At 56.9% G+C, this 22,038-nt stretch overlaps 1 protein-coding gene across 4 annotated transcripts in view; it reads right to left on the bottom strand.

Annotated features, from left to right (window-relative positions):
• Positions 1-22,038, bottom strand: part of ZNF438 (zinc finger protein 438) — a 291,111-nt gene that overhangs the window by 51,170 nt on the left and 217,903 nt on the right. For 3 of the 4 annotated variants that reach the window (XR_012330457.1, XR_012330456.1, XR_012330458.1), the window contains 3 exons: positions 10,510-10,673; positions 10,038-10,137; positions 9,331-9,423 (listed from right to left, as the gene is read on the bottom strand). The gene's annotated coding sequence lies outside the window, so the exon portion shown is untranslated. Of the gene's footprint in view, positions 1-9,330; positions 9,424-9,447; positions 9,890-10,037; positions 10,138-10,509; positions 10,674-22,038 lie in introns of those variants that run through there. The other variant, XR_012330459.1, reaches the window with a different exon arrangement.

Raw genomic sequence — 22,038 nt, 5'->3', positions numbered from 1 at the left:
GAGGGATCAGAGCACCGGGCAGCGGCCTGATCCGAAACTCAAACTCCCTACTTGTCCTTTCCATCCCCCGTCAGGGCGGCTCTGGGAGCAGCCCCGAAGGCTCGCCCTGCAGCTGTCTGGCCCGGCGACAAGGGTGCCCTTTCTCTTGTTGGCATTGGGTGCTGTCAGCGCCCCTCCTCGCCCCATCCCTGCAGCTGTGAGCCTGGTTTCCTTCATCTGTTTCCAAGCCTGCCTGAGCTGCAATGTCCCACCTGCTTCTCCACTGCTTTAGGTATCATCCGGGCCGTTTAAATAAATCTGGGCTGTCTTTTAGGGTGTTTATAAGCAAGTGAAAGTCGGGTCTAAGGGAAAGAGTATTAGTTACCCTCGTCTCCTTCTCGTATTTACTTCCTTTTCTTTAAGACTGTTTTGCTGTTTCCTCTCTGGGCCGCCCAGGGAATAACTGTAAAGGAAACCAAATACAACGGCAGAACCCTCCTTCTCCTTTCTTCCCTCCTGCTTGTCAACAGCCCAGGGGCTCCTGTCCTGGAGGAGACCAATCTATAAACTCCTGAGAGCACAGCCTTCCTGGGGGAACTCGCCCTTCACAGCACACAAGGCTATGCAGCTCGGACAACAAACGCTACCGTTTCCGACGGAGGGCAGCACGGAGGCCTGTCGGGGGTTCCGTCTGTGACAGCACTTGAAACATTCCGGAAGCCCCTGTTCTGGGCCCACTGGCAGGGCCCGGCCGCCCTCCTCTTCTCTCCCGGCCGCTGGTGCAGACACCAATGGCCTCCCTGCTTTCTTGTCCCTGGCGTGCAGCCAGGTGACAAGGTGTCCCCTGCCTTCACCTCGGCCTGGTCTCCAGAGAGCTGCCTTCCCCTGGTGCTGACGCCCCGAGACCCCAGATACCAGTTTAGAAAAGGCCCCAAGAATTGTGAGGAAATGACGGCCCCCCCCCCACCCATTCCACAAGCTAGTACCGTGACTCAGCTGTTTCCTCTCAAATCCCCGCGCCTCTCCCTCCTCCCCGGGGGCTCTGGAGCGATGCTTGGAGGGTGCTGGGGTCCCACAGCCGAGTGCTCACTGAAAAGGAGGCCTCTGAGCTCCCAGGCTGGGGTGGGCAGCCGCCAGGGAGAGGGGGCTGGCAGGAGAGGGGCGGCAGAGTGGACGGGGGAACTGTGCGCCCGATACGCGCAGACGCGGCCCCTGGGTTCCGTACCTTTGCAGCTCATTGGCAAATAGCACGGTTACCTACACGGCAGCCACTCGGCCGCAGACCCAACACGCACGTACCTGGTGGGGACCTTCACGGGGAAAGGTCAGCGTGAGCAGGAGACCAAGAAGATATCGCAGGGGCAGCGGGAAACTGCCACGACCCCCTCCTCCGCCGCGCCGGGCCCTGAGTTAAGCTTCTCGCGTGTGCGTGTGCGCACGCGCCCGCCCGGCCGCCACGTGGGGAGGCTGGAGCTGATTGGCCAGGTGGAAGCTGGCCTCCAGTCCCGCTGCACGTCGGCTTCCTTTCACAGTCCGGCTACGGCCGGGCCTGTGGGCGAGCCTCGGAAGAGGGGGTGAGAGAGCATAGGCAGTGGGCCCCTTCTGTCGCCCCTGCACTCGCGGGCTGCCCGGGCCCAGCCGAACGAGGGTGCTTAGCTCACTTGGGACCCGACGGCGCCCCCCGAGCTGGGGGAGGGTCACCTCTGCGGTCCAAGATCCCCACGTTTGTTTATGTAATCAGTTCAGGGAGGGGTGATGAGGGTCCCTGTTACCTAGGGTTTTGTCTTCCAAAAGCCAGAGACAGAAAGGCCGCATTGGGCAGGAACGCGGGGACCCCACAGGAACAATAAACAAGGGCCACTGGAGCTCATTTTCCTCCCTCCCTGAGCTGCCGAGTTCACTTGAAACAACCTGCTGCCCAAATTGGCCTCCTCGCCCACACACGCTCCCTGCTTCCTTAGAAGTCAGAGAGGAAAGGTAAAAAAAATGGCAGAAATTAGTGCTTTGGGTTCAGGAAATCCCAACTCCTGGAGCCAATGGGTTAATGTCGGGCCGCTGATAAATCCCAGCTGTCTCAGCCATTCCAGCTGGAGGCCATGGGACCGGGGCTGGAATGGGCAGAAGGACCGGATCTTGTGCCGTTTTGATTTTTGTTCCTGCTTCCCCATGGGCCGATGCTAGGCTTCCAACTCGCCGCCTCAGCCTGGACGGGCTCGTGTAAAGTTACTTTCCAAAGAAAGCAGCACATCTCGTGTGAAGAAGGCGTGGAGCGGCTGGAGTTGGCCCCCATCTGGTGGAGGACCAGTTTCCACTTCGGGCCGGGCCGGGCTTGCCGCCCCGGGCTCCCCCGGAATGAATTCCATCTGCCGTGCTGCTGCTGGCCGGGCCCCTCCCCCCCATCAGGGCATCCGGGAAACAGGCGGGGGAACAGGTGGGCCAAGGCCAGCTGCAGACTCGGCCCCAGAGGGCCCAGCCACGTCCAAGGGCAAACAAGGCGTAAGAAGAGACACCGAGGAACATCCCCAGGTGCTGAGACCCATCCAGGCGTCAGGTCGGTCGTGGCGTTCACGTCTCAGCCTCCCGCGCCAGAACCAGCACCGGCGGGCTTAAGTTCTCTCAAGGCGGGGCGAACCGGGTGCCGGCCCAGCCTAGGCCTTTAAGGCTCCCTCGGGGCCTCCAATTCCTCTTAGGTTAAGAAGTTGGCGCACCACTAAATATAAACTAGATAAGCAACAAGGATTTACTGCAGAGCACAGGGAACCATATTCAATATCTTGTAATAACCTATCATGAAGAAGAATCGGTATGTATATGGATAACTGAATCACTGCTGTCACCTGAAACTAACAATATTGTAAATCAACTACAGTTCCATTAAAAAAACGTTGGCGTGGATGACCCTGAAGGTCCCTTTCGGGTCAGCTCTTTCGAAGACTCTCCAATCTGGCTGGGATCCGTCTGACCAATAAGCAGCTTTCTACAGAGATGCACTAACACGTCATCACTTTCCCTGGGCTAGTACTCGGCTCACTAGGGGCCCCAGAAACGGAGGAGCTGGACACCAGCCAATAAACTCCTGTGAACACTATTTGTAATGTTTGTACGTAGACAAACCGTGTGTTCGGAACAGAGGGGATTTTGTTCGGACAATTTCTAAGCAATGCTTTGAAAATAATCAGCAAAGACTCCACCGAACACTTAAGTCCATCATTTATCACTAAAACTTTCCAAGCAGTGCCCTGCAGACTCATCACAATTTCAAAGACTCAAAACCCTGAGCCTCTTAGAAACCTGAGTTGGTCACTCAGAGGCCATCGCTCAGCAGGTAGGCCCAAGAGTTTGCACCTAGTTCTGTAGGTCCAGGCCAGTCCTGAATCCACTTCACAGAGGACCCTAAGTTAGAAGAAGCCCCCAGTCTGGGGTCCCCACCCCAAGTTAGGCTGGATGAGTTCAGATAATCAAACCCACCCCTCGCTCCATCACTGATGTGAAACACCGATGGGCCTGAGGGTTACAAGTGGGGGATGGTTACTCTCTAGCCTTTACGAGGCAGCCAAGGGTCCTACTTCAGATGCTGCTGTTCCCTTCAAGAAACCAGACGTGGCTCTTGGCTAATCTTGGCCGTACAAGGAGGATTTTAGAATTCCAGGAAAGAATTTCCTAAGCGTAGCTCTGCGACGCGGAGTGCTAATGGAATCATATATTCATTCGTTTAAATCAACACGTTCATCAATATCTGCTGCTTGTCTGGCATCACACTGATGGGCAGGATAATCAGTCCAAGGCTGCCTTCCTGAGGGTGACAGTCTAGCAGGGAAGACGTTGCCAAGTGTGAGCGGGTTGCCAGTAAGCAAAGCCCAGAGGAAATGGGGAGGAGCCTGGACTGTTGCCTGGCTGAGGGCAGAGCCGTTCCCTTGCTCAGAGATGGGGCTCTGAACCACAGTAGGAAAAGAGCTGAATGATGGCCTGGGGTCTCCGGAATCAAGTGCTCATGGAGGGAAGGGCTTGGGAGACTGGGCCGGGTCTACCTAGAACGGTGTTCAGGGTGTCCAGGGTTCAAGGATTCCAGGGTGATGTGGCTGCCTGCAGTGGAACTGGACATCTGGACAGGAAGACACAGTGAAGTCACTCGCTTCGGACTGGGTCCCTGGGCTTAGTTCTCGAGGGAGTGAGGCACACCGTGAGACAGGTGAGAATGCGGTGGTGATGGTAGATGGTGACTCCAGGGTGACAGGGGCAGGACCCGCTAGTGGTAAGTCAGCAGCAGCAATGGGACCAAGTCCGCATAGATGACCTTCCCCCCCAGACCCCTTGTTTCCACAGTCTCATTCCCGATGCTTCCTGCAGATTCTGTGAGCTACCCTATCTTTTCAGGAAATTTCAGTTTCTGGGCTTGAAATCCAGGGCCCTAATTGGTACAGAGATTGGATAGCCCATTAAATGCTACACATATTTTAAAAGGCTTAAGGGCACGTAGCAACTGGCCCCATTACGGGGGTGAGTAAGGAAAATGTTATATCGTTTGCTGTAGCCTTTATGGGCAACTGTGTCCAGGGCTGGGCTCAATTCAGGCCAAGGTTTCGATTACACCTCTCCTGCGGGCCTAGGTTTTAGCATATGCCCTTTGGTGGACACAAACACAGCTGGCCATTCCCCTCTTCAAGTGCCACGTACTCCAGTGAGGAGAAATGATTTACACGCGTGAAACGCTGTCAGTCACTGCATGACCAGGTGGGAGGCTCCAGGGGGCGGGTCTTCTTTACAGACTCAAGAATATGGTCCCTCCACGGCTTTTTGCATGTATGTTTCAGGACCGCTTCTTTGGGCGTATGTTTCAGGACTGCTGCTTTACGTGCGTGTTTTTATGCGGAAGGGACCTTGTGTGTGTCAACTCTCAGATTCTTATATCTGGAAAGAACTGGAATTCATTTACTCAAAAAATAAATTCGTCCATCTAGCTGTTATTTCTGTGTCTTATGAGTCATCTTAAATGCCTTCTAGAAAAGGTGGCTATAAATACATTAAATAAATACAAAAGAGTAAATGATTCAGCAGAGCTTTGCTCACTTTCAGAATTCAGAGAACTGTGCTGGGCCTCACGAGGCTGGGGAGTTGGTGCAGGGTGGAAAGAGGCAAAGATGGGCAGGACATGATGGGAGATCCGGCACAGACCCCAGGTGACGCCCCATGTGGACGTGAACCGTGGGCAGCAACGGCCAGTAAGGCAGGACTTCAGAAGTGAGCGCTGGGTGACCTTGGGGCGACCGTGGATACCGAAATGAGAGGCACGAGGGACCATTTAAAGACCTCCTACCTGCCTAAGAGGCCAGCGCCAATGCTGAATGACCCCCACTGACCCCCAGGTCCCCCTCCTGTCAGTCCATGGAAGTCCCTTCTTCCGTCCCCTACAGCCTCCTCAAGGCCCAGCCGAGGGCAGTGCAAGTGAGTTAACACAGAAAGGCAAGAGACGGGAATTCCGAAGAGATGGAAGATTCCTGCACCCTAGGGGGCCACACAGAGCCCAGTGTCCGGAGGCCTTGGAGGCCACAACGTTCTCACTCTGTCCGCACCCCTTCCATGGCCCAAGCAGCCCCAGAGGGAGCGAGCTGTGAGGAAGGATGAGTCTGCAAGTCCCTGCAGCCCTATCAGGGTCAGGCCTTGGGTCCGAGCCCCAAAGGGCCGTGGCGCGGGGTGTCCCCTGTGACACTGACGAGGGGGCGGAGCCAGAGCCAGGGCCATGCTGGTGGTTAGTGGAGAAGAAGGCCCGGGACACGGCTTCTCCCCGAGCAAACCAACCCGGCCACGTTTGTCCTTCGTGTTTACGAAGCTCCGCACCTAGCGTGAGCCCCGCACGCAGGGCCGCGGGACGCGTCTCCGGAGCAGAATCGTCCCCACGACCGCTGGAACTCCCCCTGAGGTGGAGTTACGATCGGAAACCGCCTCAAAGTACTCGGCCTTCGAAGCTTAAGATGGTGGCTTGGGGCTGTACGGACCGATATTAAGATATTTTAAACATTTTTTTGGTGTGTGTTTTTTTTCTTCTTTGTAATTAGAGGAGAGGAGGAAAATTTCATTCCCGTCACGACGTAGCTGCCCTTTCACACCATCAGCGAGGTTTTCTCGTGCCTCCGCCGACAGAAACTCCGTCTGGTTGGGCTGATTTTGCTGACTGGCCTCCTGTTCACCCACGGCGGCCTTGGGGGCCCGTGGGCGCCCAGACGCAGCCCAGGACGGACAGGGCTGCGGAAGAGGGGTTTCCAGCTCTGCCCCCGTAACTCTGCACAGATTCCGAGCTCCTCAGCAAAGGGACCTTCCCGGAAGTTCCAGAAGGCTGACGGGAGGTTTGATTTTGTTTTTTAGCAAAATTACGAAGGAAAAGAAAAATCAATCCGAGCGAACGCAGAAATCCCAACTCACTGACACACACGCAAACCAGTGCAATGCCATGCACTTTCTTACAGACGTGACATGCCCAGCACCAGGGCTGTTAAAGGGCCCCAGTGCGTGTAATTGGCCTGGTGGACATTTTTCTTAGCTCTGCACAAGCCCCGCCCCCCACCGTGCCTGTTCCTCATTGAATAAACTTGCTCATGAATGAAGGTCTTGAAACTAAAATATATGGATCCCAAAGGGCAACTTTCCAATTACCTAGTCAGAGTGTTCACCGCCACTGGTTTCCAGCAAGCCAAGCAAGGCTGCTCATGGCCAGCCGTCTGGTACAGGCCCTAGACGGTGGGGCGCACCTGGGATGCCTTCAGCCGGTAACTCAAGTCCCCCAGCTGTTGTTAATGACCATCGCTTATCGTCCAGAGACAACATGGGAAGGGGACTCATTGAAAACGCTACAAAGACTCTGTTAATAGTCTATTATTGCAAAGTTCATGCTGTGTGTGTGTTTAAATTTGGAAGGTTCCCTAACTCCGTAGCAATAAAGTTTTCTTCCAAGTCATGCCTGAAAACTCACTTCCCGTGGAAGTGTCCACTGACACAAACAGCTTTATGAAATGTATAGTATTTGCTTGGCGATATCCTAACAGATTAGCCGTGTGCTGATGGGACTCGGGTGCAGAATAACAGACCTGAGCTCGGGTCTAGAGGTGAGGTCTGGAAGGACATGCCTGGGGCGGCGTTGGGGGCACCCCAGATGAACAAGTATCTCACTCTACCCGCAGGCCTGGGATGAGACAAAGCGGCTGAGGATGGAGCTGGGCCCTCAGGTCAGCTCAGGGATGGACGGAGGTGGAGGTGCTCCAGATGGGCCACCAGGCTTTTGAGGGCAAGGTGTGCAGTGCCAGCAGCCCACCTTAATGGGCGCCGTGAGCCTGTCTTCCAGATGGAACGAGAAGAGACACAGAGAGAGGGCTTCTCGCTGAAATGTTCTGGTCTGAGTGATGAAAGAGGCAGCTTGCCCTGGACTGTAAAAATCCACGTGCCACATACATCAGGCACCTACAGCAAGATGGAGCACACAGAGAACCACGCCTCCAGATGTACATTGGAGGAAAGTTCACATCGGAACACTGACAACTTCCCAAGTCACTTTTTCCCTTCAGATAATGGGGCATTTGGATGGAAAGGGAGACAGAGAGGAAAACTGCTTGGACTGAACTGCGGGTGAGGCTGACACTCTTATGGGCGATCCACGAAGCCTTCCAAGCTTTTAAATGGACCGGCTGGGTAAGAGGACAGCTCAAAAGGGGGTGAAACGTTTCAAGTTAAAAATGAATGCGAGATTTGTTAAAAGCTGGCTTAAAACCTTAAGGAAGACTGGGTTTAAAAATTTTCTAGCTTTAATGAATCAAGCACCGCTTTGATAGTACAGCCCAGCTTAGTCAGGCAGGCCTTGTGGCCCAGCCGTGCCCCATGGGGGCTGATGGGGTGAGAGAAGCGGCTTCCTTCTGCTCCAGCTCAGACCCCACGGCCAATTCCAGAGGCCTGAGTAGGAAAGCTGTTCTTGGAGCGTTCATGCACAGGAGCCCCACCTGAGCCCAGATCGGTGCTCCCGGAAGGCCAGCTGGGCCCTGGCAGACCTGGAGGCGGCCACGCACCGCGTCCACGGCCCCTCCCGAGGAGGAGCCACAGTGCAGTGCGTCCCCTGCCCCACGCCCTGCGGTGCCTGCCTCCTGCACTGTCCTGTCCCGGGCCCTGGAACTGGGTGGCAGGGGTGAGTGATTCACCCTGAGGCCGCCCCCGAGGCAGGTGGCCTGGAGAGCTGGGCGGGCAGAGACACATCAAAGTCTCCATTTTCACCCTGGGAAGGCAGCACTCAGGCAAAATGAGCGGATTGTTTTTCGCCTTCTTTGAAATGAAAGCTGGGAGGAGGACCCAACTCCGGCCTTTTCGTTGGCAAAGGAAAGCCCTGTGGCTGCCTTTCTGTTCCCACCCCTACAATTAGGCGGGAGGCCGAGCTGCTTCCTGAAACAGGATCTGCAGTCCAGCCCCCGCTCCGGGCAGGACGCGCTGCCCACCATGGCCTGGCCGGAGGGACGGGACAGCCCACCAAGGCAGCGAGTGGTGGGGGACACGGGGGTCGGGGGGGCGGGGCGTGTGTGGTGAGGCGCTGGCTGGCCCACACAGCTCTGCTCCTGCAGCCCAGTGGCCCGGAAAGCGTGGTCCAGGCTGGGGTCCCTGGGCGCCACCGGGAAGGCTGGTGAGACCAGGGCGAGGCTGAGCTACAGGCGAGGGCTCTCGGGGCAGCCCGGGCCCCGCCACCCATCACCAGCCGTCCTGAACAGCAGCCTGCGATCATTTGTTCCCTCTGGGGATGGGCTCCACGCGTAACTTGGAGTGAAGACAAGTGTTTTCCCACCTTTCCCAGGCTTGGCCCATCACCCTGGTGGGTATTCTAGGGGATGATGCTTTTCAATGCCTCTGGGTGGGAGGGGCCAGCTCCGGCCCCGCCCACTCAGCATGTCAGCTGCCATCTGCACCTTCAACGACTGACGTCAGGAGAGGCCAAAATGCCGACATCTGCTCCTAAAGTTTGGTTTTAAGTGCTTTCTCAGGAATGCGAGACTCTACCTGGACCATCGTTCGGAAAATGCTTGCCATTTCTAGAGCAGGGCATTTGCTCATTTAGGAAAAAATTAGGAAGAGAAAATAAGGCCTGGACTCCTGCACCAGGTCTTTTTTTTTTTTTTTTTTGTGGTACACGGGCCTCTCACTGTTGTGGCCTCTCCCGTTGCGGAGCACAGGCTCCGGACGCGCAGGCTCAGCGGCCATGGCTCACGGGCCCAGCCGCTCCGTGGCATGTGGGATCCTCCCAGACCGGGGCACGAACCCGTGTCCCCTGCATTGGCAGGTGGACTCCCAACCACTGCGCCGCCAGGGAAGCCCTGCTCCAGGTCTTACGTGTGCCTCAGCCTTCCGCTCCCGGGAGCAGCCCCTGCGTCCTCCTTCCCTGCATCCCTGTCTGCAGCGCCTCAGGCCCCAGTGGCCCCGTTCCTACAACAGGAAGCACAGTGATGACTTAGCAGCTAGGTGTCTGACAGCTGCCACTTTTGTCCCCGGAGGAAACTAGTTCGAAGCTCTTAAACTCGTACACTTCAATTTACTTTCTTTATAACAGCCGAACTGCAGACGAGCAGTAGAACGTTTTTATGGTTTAACTCGAGGCAATTGTGATCACGCGCGGTAGAATCCATTCGGTTCGGTTACTTAAATGAAGAGCCTAAAGCACAAACGCAGAACTTCCGGCAGATGTGGAGCAGAGGGAGTTTCTGGAAGGGCTGAAATACGCATCTGGGGCCCTTTCCTGCATCTGCTCACCCTGTCCCGCAGTGGGGCTCACGTGGGCCCTGACCTTGGAGGCCTGGTTTAGTCATCACTTCTAAAGTGTTTCTGGGGAGACAGAAGTGAGCGTGCCTTCAGGAGAACGGGTGAGCAGCAAAAACTGGACGTGGTCACAGAGCTACAAGAAAAATGCAAGGGGAGCGTGCAGACAGGTGGAAGCTGGTCCCACGGGGCCACCCCGTCCCTGGGCTATACCTCCTCCCGGGGACTCTGACCTCCCACGGGAAAGAGCTCGGGACCCACCCCCAGAGAGCTGGAAAACTCACTTTTTCTCAGTCAAGTCATTTTTCACGGGCTGTCAAGGGAGCCACATCTCACCACGGGCTCCTCGGCCCCGGCCACCTCTTGTCCTTCCACGTGTGACCCCTAAGAGGGTCACAGAGAGTCTGTTAGACTGTGTCACCTTCCCCAGCGAGGGGCACCCTCTACAGCCGCAACGGAAGCTACGGACGGGCAAGCAGACCTGGAGCCTGGTCTCTCCTGTTTACTTCTCGGCCCCCAGCTCCCCGTGGAGTGTCGCCCATTTATCATCCCTCAGAGTCCAGCCTGGGCTTTCTAGAACTGATGTGCTGACCCCAAGGACCAACCTGCTGTGCTTTCGCTTTGCATTTCAACCGGAATAGAAAGTCGCCTCCAGTGAACACCCTTCAAACCCAGCCAGTGTGGGATCCAGGCCCACAGCACGACCATCAGAGAACCTGACCCTCCCCAGGCCTCCCTCGGGCATGAGTCACTTACACTCGTTCTGCACGCAGAATCCAAAGACCCCCGAAGGTCTCTCCCCATCACGGCTCAGGCTCAGGCTCGAGGTCCCGCAGTGCGCTTCCCAAGGCAGGTCCAGATCCATCTCGGTGTTTCCTCATGAACAGCAACTCAGGCCCAGTTTCTCTTCTTCTGAAGACCTGTGAACCAGAGAAAAGAGCGCCATGACCCAGCCATTCAACAAACGATGTGATATCAGGGCAGGAAAGCTCCACGTAACACGCTCCGTGCAAAGCAGGGAGGAGAGAGAGCCTATATCAGCAGCGGGTCCATGCAATTTGGAAACCCATCCAGGCCACATCTCTGGTTCCCCGATTACAGCCAAGTCCTACTCTTGGGGAGGGGCTCCCAGTGGCTCTTAGTCAGGAGCTGTTGGGAGCAATGCCCTTAAAATTCTTAAAAGCCCCATTGTCTAACCGAGAAAGTCTGCAAGGCCTGCCTTTAAGGCTCTTAGAAGCCCGGCAAGGTATATCCTTACATCTTTCTAAGGTCTGGAAAGAAGTCTTAGAGCCACACCTTGGGATGGTCACCCTGAGGCCATGCTATGCAGACAGTGCCCTGGATTTTATCTTTGTCCTAAAGCCACGTCTCACTGTGAGTCACCTTTTCTGGGAGACAGCGGCAAGGAGACACAGTTTCGTTATCACACCCAGAAAGCCCTGGTCCCTTTATATTTCCCTAGTCCATCTGTCTCTTCATACAGCTTATCGCAGGCAGCTGGAAGAAGCCAGTGGCGTGTTCTATCTTCTGCCTGGCGTCTCCTCAGCCAGGGCCTTGGGTTCATTGCGTATCCTATTTTCCATGTTGCCAGGGGTGACAGTGTTGCTAAGCTTTCTGTCCAGCCTCCAAATAATATTTTCCTCACTTTCCTCCAAGCTCTCATCAAGTCTCCTTGAGGTCCTTCTGGCTTTTATTAACGACCTTCCCAAGGTCCTCCCAGCTTTGCCCAATGCTTCATCCCAAAGCCAAGGCCATGTGTTAGGTTTCTGTGAGGCAGGAGCCCACTTCCAGGTACTAAATTTTGTTCCGGTTATCCATGGCTGCATAACAAATTACCCCCAAACTTGGGGGGTTTAAAACAACAATCATTTTTATTGTTTTCCACAATTTTGCAGATCCAAAACTTGGATGGAGCCCACTGGGTGATATAATTTTTTCCTCCACTGGGTCAGCTGGTGACACTCAGCTGGTGTGGGGGCTGGCCTATGGGGGCCACACGGCTGGCGCGTAGGTGGAGATGGCAGGAAGGCCAGGAGCAACAGAGACTGTCAGCCAGAGTCCCTGCACGTGGCCTCTCCAGCATGGCAGTCAGGATGGTCAAGGGCATCACCTGACAGCTCCTTACTCCAGAGAGACTATTCCTAGAGGCCGTGTAGTCTGCCATCGTCTTCAGATGTGGGTTTAGAAACTGGCACGACGTGACTACTGCCACCTCCTAGTGGACACAGTAGCTCACTCAAGGGAAGGGGGCACGATCCCCACTTCTCACTGGGAGACTCGTCAAGGAATTTATGGCCATCTTTAGTTTTCCATACTCCTTCTTCATCTCCTCCTTCTTCCTGTTGCTTGGAGTGACATGCGAAGGCTGGAGTTGCAGCAGCTGCCTTGGACCATGAGAAGTCGTTAGGAGTAAAAGGTACGTGCTGCAGATCAGCTAGAAGCAATCTGGATCCCTGACACCAAGGAAAACCAGCCAATCCTTAACTGTCTACCCCTGAATTTTTAAAATAAGAGAAAAAAATAACCATCCTTAAGTCATTGTTACTGGGGGCTTTTCTGCCACTTGCAGCCGAATACCTAACAGCTGTTTGGGGTATAATGTATCCTCCGGTAGCCCAGAGTTGCAGATTGAGGAGGCTGCTCTGTACCCCAACGATCCGTCCTGCACCCCACGGCCAGAGTCTCCTGAAGCATCACTCATGGGGGTTGGCAACAGCCCACCACTACGCCTTCCACTGCGAGAGCCCTGGACCACACTCCCATCTCATCACTTCCTTCAGAACAAATCTTCTATTGTATTACAGTCTTCCGTCCAAAGCTCTCACCCAGCTCTCCAGCAGGACCCACCTGCTCCCCTCCAGACCCGCCCACTCTCCTCCACACCCGCCGCCGGGGGACTCGGATCCACCTGTGTTGTCCCGAGCCTGTTCCCAGAACCCCACACACCTTCTTCCAGATCCTACCGTGTTTTTAGGACAGAGCTCAAATCTTTTCTGGGTGAAGAATTTCCAAGACCTCAACGGCAGGGCTTGCTGCCTCTCCTGCCTTTTATGGGAGGGTTTACATTGTCCAAACCCCTCATTGGACACCACACGCCACTGTCAATAGGGGTTTGGTTGCTTTTGTCCCCCACGCGCTCGCATCTCCATCTTCCAAGGTGAGCTGGTCATGGCTGTTCTCACGAGGCCATGCATCCGACAAAAGCACAGCCAGCCACCGGCCAGCCTGGAAAGAGGCGGCAGAAAATGCAGCCGCCCCCAGCTGCCCCCTTCTGGCCACTGCCCACCCCCCTGGCACACACGCCCCCATTCCAAGCTCTTTCCCTCACTCACCAGATGCTCACTGGTGCAAACCCACCTCAGCGAACTCCCTGTGCCACTGTCAACTCTGAGGACAGGGGCCCGCAGTCCCTGGGCAGCCTCAGCTCCGCTCTGTCCCTGGACCAGCACTGAGGCTTAGGGCACACGTCCTGGCTGCTCGGATCTCTGTTCCTTATCTTTCCTGACAACTGGGAACAAAGATCAGGACGGACATAAACATAAAAATGAGAATTTCTCGGGCTTTGCCTGTGATCACTTGGGAGAAAAACCCAAGGTGCCCCCCACCCAACGCCCTGCAAGACCAACGCCCTGCAGCCCTGGTCTGCAGAGAACCAGGGTGGACTCTGCTGGGACATCAGGGGGCCCAGGGATCAGGAAAGCGGCCGAAAACGGCAGAGTCGGACTGGAAACTTTGGCTAAAACCTGGTGCTGCTTTTCCTGAGTGCTGGAGGCCTGACAATGAGCTGAACGGACAGCCAGCGAGAGCCCGTTTAATGGCTTATTTGGCGAGGGCTACTCTCCTGAAATTAATTATCAATCATTTCTCATCATTCTTAAATGGCGTTTGTTAATCCACAAGGCTTGTGTTGGGGGGTGTTCCCCAGGCCGCTCTGCTGGCCCGGCCCCAGGTCACGCCGCCGTTAACCCACCTGAAAAGCCACACCCCCAATGCACGCCTCGCCTGGGGCAGGGGTGCGCCTGGCGTGTCCTTTTGCACCACCAACAGGAGGGGCTCGGGCAGGAGGAACAGGTGCTGACGTGGGGAGCGCCGTTCCCGCCGTGGCGCACCTGGCCAAGGAGGCGCAGGGCGCGGCAGCTGCTCCTACCTCCTCCGGGCCCCGTGGGCCTGCAGGTACTGACGTCAGCGCTAGAGGAGCCAGGCGTGTGCACACGCGGGGACCTGGCCAGACACTGGGGTGACGAGGAGCCCAGGCCAGCACCTCTGTCCCCGTCCTCGCCCGCCAGCATCCACCACCCTGCCAGGCTCACTGGAGCGGCCCTGTCTGCCCGGGACGCTCTTCGTAAAGCCCACCACACCTCCCCTGCCCCGGGGCACTTCCTGCTGGACCAGAAACAGCTGCCCTCCTGCATCTGCCCAGGGCGAGCGTGGCAGCCTGTTTCCCAGTTCTTGTGGCCCCGGCACCCAGCACCATGCCTGCTAGGTGGGAGCTGCTCCACAAAGGCTGGTCTAATGACAGGCGTTCCCAGACCTGCCTTCTGTGAGTCTTAGCATCAACCAGCAGGGTAGTGGGGCCGTCATCAGCGAGAAGACAGACGGACGGACAGGGGGCCGTCCCCACGCGGGTGTCCGTTCTTCCTCGCCTCCCAGCAGCTGCTCTGTGGGCCCTGGTGCTTCCCTTGCTCATTAAAGCTGCTCATGAGGCCAGAGGGACTGTGGCCGGGATTGGAAGGGTTGACCCCAGACCAGGCACTGACTCCCCCAGTCACTTGGGAAAACGATTTTCCCTTGAAATAGGGAGAGTGAAACTTAATGGGGAACTGTGCAGAATCTCACTGGTTCGTAAAGTCCTGAAATTCTTTCTTTTCCTGGAAGCTTCGTGTCAGCATGTCAGTAAATGTTCAGCTGTGGAGCCCTAAGAGGGACGGTCCCCACTGGATGACCCTTAGAAGAGTTACTGTGCAAATGAGTATTGAACAAACATCAGAATGAACGAGGTGCTGCTGTCTGTGGGACCTTGTTGGAGACAGGGTTTATGAGGCCCTGGTGACCTCGGGGGTGCAGAGCTGGGGGCTCCTCGCCCCTACAACCAGTGAGTGATCAGTCCTGACCTCCTCAGGGTCCACCTGGATGTCTTCTGGAAGAAGGCTCGATGCCAGTGAAATGGTGACTTTGAAACGGGGCTTCCACCAGAGCGGGGCAGGTGGGGTCAGGACATCGGCCGGGGTCCAGAGGTGGCCCTCCGTGTAGTACCAGAAGCCACGGGAGACAAGTCCGAGTGGACCAGGTCGGGGACGAACACTGCCACCTGGTCTGGACCAGAAGAGGGGCCCTGAGAAGGCCATCCCTGACTCAGATTGGCCCTGGGGCAAGCAGCCTCAGGGGGCGCCCACGCAGACCCCGACATCCAGGGCAGCGCACAGCGCTCTGACTTGTACGGCAATTCTGCTCACCCTGGAAGAGACAGGGACAGAGCAAGCCGGACTTTCTGGAATCGTAGCCCTTTCAGAGCCAAGTCAAAGCCCTGGACTCCTCCTCCCTGGGACAAATGTCCCTGGAGTCTGCCCGTCTGTAAACTCATGTCCTCCTCCTGTGTCCTTGCCATGTTACAGGGTCAGGAGCCTTTCAACTCAGGGTCTCAGAATCTAGGTATGGCTTTGTGCTGACTCTTTTTTTTTTAATGTCAGATTTTATTGAAGAATTTCCCTTTAATTGAGAATGTACTAACCCTCTCCCCCGCAAACACACACAATGATTTACATTTAAAAGATGATGTAGGGACTTTCCTGGTGGCGCAGCGGTTAAGAATCCGCCTTCCAATGCAGGGGACACGGGTTCAGTCCCTGGTTAGGGGACCAGATCTCACACGCATGCTGCAACTAAGAGTTCACGTGCCACAACTAAGGAGCCCACCCGCCGCAACTAAGGAGCCCGACTGCCACCACTAAGACCCGGCACAACCAAAATAAATAAATAAATAAAATTAAAAGAAAAAAAAAAAAGATGAGGTAGAACAACACAGTGAATGGAAGTGAGACCCAAACATCAGACTGGCCTGTGGTCCAGCTCTGGCCGTGTGACCTTGGACGGTCATGTCGCTGCTTTGCCCCCGGTTTCCACACCTGCAAAATGAGGGCTCGGCTGGGCCATCTCTTCCGTGCCCTCTGGGCTCAAGTCCAGTGGCGCGGACTGCAGCGCCTCCTGCTGACGGGCAGGCGAACTGCTCCATCCTCCTCCTTCCAGGAACCTCGGTGAGTTTTGAGGGTCCACGTGGCAGCCCGTCATCCCTAAAGGCCGCCTATTCTGGCAGAAAGGAACGCAGGGAGACATGCGCTGGGGACCCTGGAGGGATGCTATCTCGTTGGGAGAAATTTCTTTTAAACTGGCCGCGGCCTACCACAACTAGAGCTCAGCACAGCCCGAGCGGCTTCACAAAGCAGTGCGTACTGAGTGAGCCTGGCAGCCATCCGCCACACAAACGCCAGAGGCGGGACCCAGGGCTTGAGGACCACAAATTGCGGGGTTCGGGTTTAGCACAAACTCCAGGCATCCATCCCCAGGAGCAGACTCTAGGGGTGCACACCCTAGTTTGGCACAGAGACTCAAGCCTGGGCCCTGCCAAAACGCAGCGCCTGATCCACGGCGTGCAGGCCTTCCTTGTGGGCGGGAGGGGCCCGCCGCGGGTCCTGAGTCTGTGACCATTTCCCTGCGAAGGGTCCGCAGGGCTCTTGCTGTCGCAGTTTCTGGCTCCATGCTTGCGGTCCATGTCTCTGAGACAGCGCTGATCGATCGCCGGCGATGTTCTAACTGCCGTGCAGGACATCTGTGCCACAGCTGCACCAGCCAATGGAGATTTTTGCCATCACTGGGCGATGACGTGTCGTACTGACGGCGCGGCGCTCTGCTAGTCAGGAGAGAGGGCCTGGGACCATCAGAAGTTCCAGGGGGTTTAAGGTTTGCGTGGGGTACGGTTCTAGGGGCCATGCTGCTTGTCTGGGGTGTGTATCAACTGGAAACAACTGGGCATGAACGTCAGCAAGGAGAGCTTTGTACAGACAGACCCTCCCACTGCCCCCACAAGATAACCTAAGAGTTATGCTAGCAAAGTGCTCAAAGTCGCAGAGCACATTTCTGGAACGTTCTAGAACTAAGGCCGCTGGTAATGACTACATTGCCAACAGTTGAGCCAGGCTCCTGGGCTAGAAAATGAAAGTAGGCTTTGTGTGCTAAAGGATTTTCAAGGCTACACAGAGAGAAGGGATGTTGGTTCTGAGTCATCCTTTCCTAGCAGGTTAGCACCATAGTGGCTGTTATACTAAAAACCCTAAAATGTTTAGATAAGGGATCAATTCCTGCCAGGTACTTGGTGCCCCTAGCTTTCCAGAACACTCTCCCTACTAGACTTTCCTATTAGACTTGCCCAAGCCGTCCAGGAGAGCAGAGGCGAGGCTCACACACAGCACCTCCGGGCCGGGGCGAGCTTTCTAGAGCTGCTCCGGTGTCTGAGGCTCCTGAGACCCCATCTTCCTTCCTCCCTTTCTCCCTTCCCAGGGGTCAGACCTGCATCCCGGTCTGAAGGCTCTCCCTGCCTCCTCCAGATCCGCCCCCCCACCCCCCCCACCCCCCCCCCCTGCCGCCCTGAGCCTTCTAACTCCGTCTCGCCTCGGCCTCCCGGAGAGCCCGGCCCAAGAGCAGGGTCAGAGGTGCCGAGCGGTCCATCCTGCATCCTGCCTGGAGCAAAGGGGAAGGGGCGGGTCAGTCGGGGGCCGCTCAGGAGCAAATCGGCAGACGGGTAAGTCTTGGCTGTGCTCTGTCTGAGGAAGTTATCAGACAGTTGGATGAGGTCCTAATTACCCCTGGACCCAGGGCACATGCTGCCTTTCCCACGCAGCCGCCTTGCATGTTGCCGGCAGGATGAACAGTGGCTGCCGTTTGGTGGGCACGTAGCACATGCGGGGCGTGGTGCTAAGCTTGCAACTGTCACCATACCCCGTCTTCAGAACAAGCCCGCTTAGGGAACGAGGAGACGGACTCTGGGTCCCTGTGCGGCGTCACACAGCTAAGCCGCAGCGCAGCGGGCAGGCGAGCCACCCTGCATCAGAGCCTCCCTCTTCCTGGTGATTTCATACACCGCTGCCTCTCCCACCCTAAACCTTCCCGTGGGAAATCACGCCTGAACCACTCTGAAGGCTCCAGCATCCACCCCGGGGCTCTGCATACAGAAGTGCCCCGGCAGTGCCGACATGTCCAGGAGCTTCTTGGGCCCGTCGGGGCCCTGGTAAGGGTCCCCTTTCCAGGGACAGCCCTGGCATCCCCAGACACAAACTGGAGCTGGAGGCGGAAGCAGGGCCTGGTCACCAGGACCTAGGATGGCAGCGACCTGCTGGTGCCGTCCCCTCCCAGGAGTGACCCGCCCACCACTACTCCACGGCTTCCCTGGCACCGGGTAGCCACAGCCTCCTCCTGCTGCAAAAATAACTTTTTCTTCTCTTTTGAGCACCACGAGGCACCCACTCTGAGTGCCAAGCGAGGCCCTCTGGCCCCCAAAGCCACTGGAAAGCTCGAAGGCAGTAGCCGCGTGGGGCGCTTAGGCGCCATCCTCCCAGGGAAGAAAGCTGGCTTGTTCCTGGCACACAAAGGCCAGGCGCTGGGCGGCCACGGGCTGTGAATGCTAATGGGCTGGGTGCTTGCCCCCCAGCGGGCGGGCTGCCCTCCCCGCCCCCAAGGGCCAGCGCAAGCGTCGCCTGGGCCCTTCACATGGGGACCCAGGCGAGCATCTGTTGCAGGCAGCGCAGAGTCTAAACATCCGTGCAGACTTGAACCAACAGGTCCTGCTGAAATGTGCTAACCATCTGCTTTTCCTCAGCCGTTTCTGAGCAAATTGTGTTTACTATGTTGATTTATTTGACTGTCAACAACAGCGAACGACACAGTCGCGGATAAACAGCATCATTATATGTCTCGTTCTGGCACCTTACCAGGTTATTTTTTTTGTTTTTCATGCAACAGGAATAAATACATATTGAAATGTTAATTGAGTCCAGGGGCCAACTCACCAGAGTCGGGAAGGCCTTCTCTGGGGGAGGCAGCCTGGGGCGTGGGGCCGGCAGGACCCACTCTTGGCCAGAAATGCGGGGGTCCTCAGAAGCTGCGAGGCTGAGAAAGAGGCTTTCACGCATCTGATTTTTCTTGCCCAAACTTCCCTCCAAACTCTCCCATCTTCCAGATGGTCAAGTAAGGGGACCAGAAAGAGCCCTGAGCGGAGAAGGTTTCACGTGAGAGTCCGCGTGACTCGCTGGCAACCGCCCTAAAACCGAAACAGCCAGGCCAGAGCTGGATCTTTTCTTAATTAAGATCATTCCCCCCCCACCCCGGCCTCCGTGCAGAGACCAATAAACTCCATACATCCAGAGAAAGGGGAGGAAAAAGAGGAGTGCTGGGTGGGACCTGGAGGAAGAAGGTGCATCTCACAAGGGACCCAATCAGGGCGTTGGCCCGGGACGAACTGGTCTCCCCAGCGGAGCTCACCCCGGGCCTGAAGAGTCTGGACACAGGATCACGCTGACTCTCGCAGCCCCCAGTCAGGTAATAGGCAGCAGGAGGCCAATCAGCTTCCTGGGAGGAAAAGAGCTCGGGGCCTCAGACAGAGACCACAGCCGCCCGCTGCTGCGGAAAGGGGCAGGGTTCCTTTCACCGGGCTCACAGGCCTGCCGCAGACTTTGCCTGCGCACCCCGATCTGGGGCGGGCGGTGACAGCCGGCGGGCGGCTCCCCTGCGTAACAGAGGGGAGCTCTGCCTGCTGACCCGTGGAAGCCCAGAGAAATTCCCAGGTGGCTTCCGGGTGTCCTTGCAAACATTTGGTTTCAGAGAATGGGTCACATCACGCAGCTTAATACCTGGAGGCTGAAAGGGCTGCAGCACTAAGCCCTGTCCGCTTCTCGTCCCCGCAGACCGCCCGTAAACACGTGGGGCTCATGTTCACACAGAGGGCTGCTGGTTTACGGGCTGGGGGAGGGGCGGTGCGGACGGTCACGGGCAGGCTGCCTGCGTCTCAGTTAAAGGGGTCTCAGCTGCCAGGGCTGCAGCCGTCGCGGAGGGACACCTGGGTCCTGTGAGGCCCCCTGCTCACCCATGAAGTGCGCGCAGGCCCTGTCCGTACCCAGCCTTCCAGAGCCGTCCCTCCCTTCCGCCCAGTCCCACCGCAGGGATGGCCCGGGCCCTTGAAGGGCGGCCGCGGTGCTGGCTCTGGCCCTCCCGGACCTCAGGGTGGGCCTCCTGCCTCTTTGCTTTCTCGCCTCTCTAGATGCCCGCCCACCCTTGGGAAGAGGTAACACATTGGTTCACTCTGAAAGAGGCGCCTAAACTGCGTCTCTTCAAGGGCATTTTCCATTTAATTGAGGGCTCAGCCTTCCATGAAAGGAGTGGGTCTGTTATCGTGGGTGCCTCTGTAGAGACAGGAGCACCTCCTGTTCCCTGTGCTTTAAGCTCCTTCAGGGACAAGACGGGAGGAGGCAGGGGCCATTTCAACCCCAGGTGGGAGCTCCCCTGGAGTCCTGAACCCATCCTGGGCACCCTTGATCTCTTCAGGCGGCGCAGCATCCTGGAAAGGGATACGAGGAATCGCTGGGAGGGATGCTGGGCACCAGGTGGCGCTATTGCCCAGGGCCGTCTAGTTGCCCTCAGGGCGGGCGTGCAGAGGGTAACCAGGGAGTGCGGTCTTGGGGGGCGGGGCTGCTTCTAGTCTGCAGTTCCTAACTCAGTAGTAACTGCAGGGCGGGGCTTAAAGAACGAATCGCGAATTCTTCCACACCATCCTCACCCCCGTTTTGAAGCCCTGCGATTCTCTGATTCCTGGCGTGATGTGTTGGGACCGGGTCGAGGACAGACTTCTATTGTGGTCCTTGGGGGGTCCGGGGTCGGGGGTCGGTCAGGACACTGCTCCTTTCGGGTTCAAGCAGAGGGATCCCAGAATGGGTAACTGGGCAGTACGCGCCACCTTTCCAGGAGGGTAAACCCAGCTCCTGGACACAGCCGGGCCCGCGGCTCCCTGGGCGGATCGCGGCGGGTCAAGCGGCGCATCCCGGGGGCGGAGCTGCTGGCGCAGCTGCGCCCGCGCCCCCATCCCTGGCCTGGAAAAAGCAAAAGCATCTCTTGGTGCTAGGTTTTCTTCACGGAAAGTGACGTGTCAGAAAGAAACTGCTGCTTTCTGTACAACCGCAGACCACTTCGGAGAACAGGGACTTGGGATCAAAAAGGAAAACGATTTCAAAACAAACTGTTGCTAGCTGGCTTTTTTTTTTCCCCTTTCCCTCTCAATTTTTTTAAGGGGGGGAGGATTAAAAAACAAACAAAAAAAGTAAGTCGGCATCTCACAACTGCAGCTGATTTCCTGTGTAAACGAAAACCATGTGATATTCCATAAAGGCTGCAGCTTTAAATGACAGGAAATGAAAACCATCACGGGAAAGGAAAGCTTCGGAGTAAACTCCCAGCGCTGATATCAGTACGGCGACAGATCAGGGGGATGGCTGCTCATGGGGGCCGGGGACAGCGCCCCCTGCCTCCCCGCAAGCGCTTCTTCTGCGGGAGAAATGGGGCGGCGGCGATCACACCCCGGCGCTGCGCCCGGCAGCTGGGCTTTCAGTGAGGGAGCGAGCTGGGAAGAGGAGTCTTTTCTTTCTGCACGCCTCGCCGGGGTCAGGTCGCGACCCCGCCACGGCGTTCAGTCGTCGGTACCATCCATATGCATGAAGGCTAATTAACTCTGAAAGGCCCGGCGGGCTGGGCCCTCCCCGCCGCCAAGGGGTGGGGTGGGCGCGGGGCCCGAGCGTCTCCCCCGAGGCCAGGCCTCCGCAGCCCCTCCCGCGCCGGCCGAGTGCGCACGTGTGCGCAGGGAGCGCGCGTCTCCGCGGCGCGGGGACCGGCGGGGCCAGGGAGTTAGGCGCGTCGCTCGTCGCCAGCCTAGCAACACGTGCTGACTTATCCAGAGAGCTCCCGCCCGGCCCCGGGTTCCCTGCGTTTGCTTGGCTCTGACATGAGGCTGCTCGGCTGGAAAATCAGTCGGGCGCGTTTCGCTGATGATAAATCCCCAGAGGTCTCTCCAGCTGCCACATTTTCCCTCGCTCCCAGTACTTTTAGGTTTCCCAGTTCAGGGCAAGCCAGCAGGTGCCTTGGCTTCCATGAGGAGGCAATCTGTGGGGTGACCTTTTCTGCTTCTTCCTGTATCAGGTAAGACTCTTCCAGTTTAGATTTTACAGGCTACCTTGAACTGGCGTATGCAAACTA

The sequence above is a fragment of the Tursiops truncatus genome, chromosome 2 (assembly GCF_011762595.2).
Source record: "Tursiops truncatus isolate mTurTru1 chromosome 2, mTurTru1.mat.Y, whole genome shotgun sequence".
Classification (NCBI taxonomy): Eukaryota; Metazoa; Chordata; class Mammalia; order Artiodactyla; family Delphinidae; genus Tursiops; species Tursiops truncatus.
The sequence above is the reverse complement of the archived record's forward strand: the minus strand, read 5'-3'. Positions and strand labels throughout refer to the sequence as shown.